We start from the raw sequence: 3,942 nt of genomic DNA, 5'->3' as shown, positions 1-3,942 counted from the left end.
CCAAGAGCGTCCCTGGCCCTGCCCTCCCAGCTCTAGCGACTTGGAGGCGGGGCGGATGGGTGGGGCGGTGCGAAGGTGGCCTGAGTCCTTATTGGCGGTCGCAGGCGGGCGGGCACCAGCGCAGCGCACTGGGCCGGCCATTGGCTGCGTGGATCTCAGCTGAAGTCTGCAATTGGCTACGTGGACCTCTGCGGGTTAGCTATTGGATGTGTGAGGCAGGGAAGATGTCCCCCGGTACCAGAGTGCTGTGAATGGTACTCTCCACCTATCCGCACTGGACCTTCTGAGTACGAGCCACTTTCCTCCCAGAAATGTCCCTTGCTAAACTGTCTGGACCACCAGCAACTTCCATTTGTTTCCTCCTGCGGGAAGCCCTCCGCAGATCGTAACATCCCCTTCCCCGGGGTACATGTGAGCTGTGCCTTCCCCAGCAGAGAGCCCAACCGCCGCCAGCAGCGTTAGCTATAGCGAAGTGTGTAAAGCAACAGGGAACTTGTTCTCGAGGTGGGTCAGATGTCTTGCCACTCGAAAAAACGAGCCCAAAGACGGGCCGCTTCCTGGATCAAACTGGCACCAGACAGGTGTTCTCAAGGACGAAGTGCTGGAGCGGACGGTCCCTCTTTGGGACTTACCAAACTCTCAGGCTTCCCTCCCTGTCCTGGTAAAGAAGACCTGGACCTCTGCCTCATATTTGGGTGCCTTGGTTTGCACTATTGAGAGAGGGTTGACAATAAAATGAAGCATTATCCTTTATAGTATGAAATTCTGGGCCAAAATTTATATATTTAGGATTCACCATCTTCTGACTAAAACGTAGAAGCCATAACTTCAGAAGTGACTCATCTATTCTCATATAGGTCTTTGAAAAAGCCCCATCTTGCCTATTTAGGTCATTTAATAGAAAACTTCAGACTTTGCCCTATATTCTCAGACCTCACAACTTCCCTCTCCTTACATGTCTCCCAAAACCAACCACAAAACTACTTTTCGTTCTTCATTGTTCCACTCAGTCTTAGAGCTCTTTCGAGGTTGCCAGACATCTTAAACTTACCTGCTTCAGCGCTGAGCTTTATTTTCTATTGCTATCCCCTTCTTTGCCCCTGCCTCCCCAACCCTCCTCATTACATTTGGTAACAATAGCAATTTCTAACAGCCATCCTACTTCCTTCAAACTAATATCTGGCAAAAATATGGGGTAACCAATAGAAAGACATACACACTCATCTTTAAGGCTAGAAACTCTTGATCCCCTGAGGTTTGAGCCAAGATTAGTTGTTGAGAGCCGTAGTCAAAGTGGCCCCAGCAAACTTCCAGCTGATTGGCTCACGCGGCCCCAGCAAACTTCCAGCTGATTGGCTCCTCTGCGGTGAAGCTCATTGGGCTATTTCCCCGCCCTTTCAGACTATGGAGCTGCTCATTGGGGGACTCTTTTGGCTCCGCCCATGTGACCCAGCCAATCGGCCTCAAGAGCGGGAAGAGTGCCGGTTGAGGTGCTGGCAGAAAGTGCGAAGGTGTGCATGCTAAAAATAAAGTTCGTTAGTGCTTGATAAGTGGCTCCTGAATTGTGCCCAGCCAGACTGCGGCAATTAGTGGTATCTAAAAGACTTTCTCCTAAATCACGATTATTTCCGTGATCCATTAGTTCATATGTAATTAAGGGAAAACATTCAGGTAGCAGCAACTCTGTTACTAGTGGAGAGGTCATTCCCTCATAATCCAAGCATTTTATTAGACTGGATTAACTGGGAAGAATTCCTGCTTGTTTGGCTGGAAAGCTAGGCAGAATTGCCTGTGAGAACTAAGCGCCTGATCTGGAGGGTTTGGTAAGTCATTCTGGGCATTGCAGTTCATGGGCCTGGAGTTGTAAAAGGTAGACAACTTTGTCAACTTTCTTTTCTCAAGACACATTCTCAAGAGTCAGGAGTGGCAAGAGAGGGAAGAATTCATTATAGGAAGTCACTCCCCTGACCCAGTTCTGAAGTGCAGACTGAAGCTTCTTTCTTGTGAGTTTCACCCCAATGATTTTTATGCAGGTATTTTTTGGTTTTGTTGTTGTTTTTGTAGTGCAAAAAACAACAACATGCATGCTATTCAAGCACTCTTATCACTGAGCAATCTCCCTAGTCCACCCTGCAGATTTAGAAGACTCAGTGGACAGGGTGGTAAAATGGACAATAGGAAGAGATCTAGACTCTAATAATTGAACTGAGGATTCCACCTTTAGCAAGACAATAACCTCCCAGCTTTTCCAGGAATTTGTGCTGAAGAATGAGGACTCATGTCATCCTCAATATAGAGATGTTAATGTCCATCTTCCAAGGCACTGGAGGAGACCCAACAATCTGTTAATGAGGCTGTTAGTTTTTGTAAAATTTTAAATATATTTAAACTGTAATTAAGATTGATGTCTCAAAGCCAGGTGTTGTAGTACACACCTGTAATCACAGAGACTGGGAGGCTGAGGCAGGAGGATTGCAAGTTCTAGGCCAGCCTCAGAAACTTAGTAAGGCTTTAAGCAACTTAGTGAGATCCTTTCTCAAAACAAAAAATAAAAAGAGCTGGGGATACGGCTCATCAATGGTTATGCACCACTGGGTTCAACCCATGGTACCAAAAAATAAAGATTGATGTCTTTTTCCTTTCTGACTTCCCCTGCATCACATTTCCCCTTTTGTTAGTTGGCAGTAGAGAAGCCATGGACATTTGGGGATTGGCTAAGGAAGCTGAGTTGGGGATACACTTTGGGTTTAGCTGGTATATAACATGGTTTGTAGTTGCTTTTGTGAATAAATTATCTGCGTGTAGATATAGTACTATAGACTGAACTGTGTACCCACTAAGCTCATGTTAAAGTAGTAACCTCCAGTGCCTCAGAATGTAACTATTTGAAGATAAGATCTTTAAAAATAAGTTAAAATGAAGTCTTTAGGGTAGGTTCTAATACAATATGACTGTTGCCCAGAAGAGGAAATTTAGACATAGAAATGTCTAAATGTCTAATAAATTAAGTATCTGATTTTCTTTTAAAATTGGGAGCCATCTCACCACAAAGCCATGAAAAGCTAATTTTGGGTTTACTATAAATTACTGCAAATTCTGAACCTGCTTGGAATGCCTGCCTGTGCCTTGAACTCACCCATGCCTGGCTCTCTGACCAGATAGCAGCCTTCTCTGAAACTTTAGTGACGTCTCATAAATATTGGCCTTCCCTGGCCAGATAACGACCCTTTCTGAGGCTCTAATGACCCTCATAAATTCTGATGTTGGGGCCAGCAAAACTATCATTTGTGTTATGCTCATCAGAGTTTTGTTATCTGTAACCCCCCTTTGTGTAACTTGCTGGGCTATAAAGCTGGGCTGCAGGAAAGCTGCAGCTGCTATCTTGTTCCCGTGGTTTTGGGTGGGAGAGGCAGCCCAGCCGGTCGAAATAATAAGCTTGCTTTAATTTGATTTTATTTGGAGTAAGTGGTCATTTCTTGCGTCTTGGTCTAACATATGCACAGAGGAAAGATCACATGAAGATGTATGGCTATCTTCAAGCCAACGAAAGAGGCCTCAGAATAATATCAATACCTTGATGTTGGACTCCTAATCTCCAGAACTGACGCAACAGATTTCTGTTTAAGCCACTCAGTCTGTGCTGTTTCATTACAGCAGTCCTAGAAAACTAATACATAGCTTCCAAGAATAATGTCATCAATTCAAAGACTCAATTAGTCATTGCAAATTTAAAATACTCCAAAATCTTACATCATATTTCTGAAAGAAAGTGTGAAAAATCCTAAAGGTTTTTGTAACAGTCATTTATAGCTAGGCATGGTGGTTGTAATCCCAACTACTAGGGAGACTGAGGCAGAAAGATTCAAGTTCGAGGTTCCCTGGGCAATTCAGCAAGACCCTGTTTTCAAAAATAAAAAAAGATCCTGAGATGTAGCTCAATGG

This window comes from Marmota marmota, unplaced genomic scaffold (genome assembly GCF_001458135.2).
Source record: "Marmota marmota marmota unplaced genomic scaffold, marMar, whole genome shotgun sequence".
Classification (NCBI taxonomy): domain Eukaryota; kingdom Metazoa; phylum Chordata; class Mammalia; order Rodentia; family Sciuridae; genus Marmota; species Marmota marmota.
Note: the sequence above shows the minus strand (reverse complement) of the source record.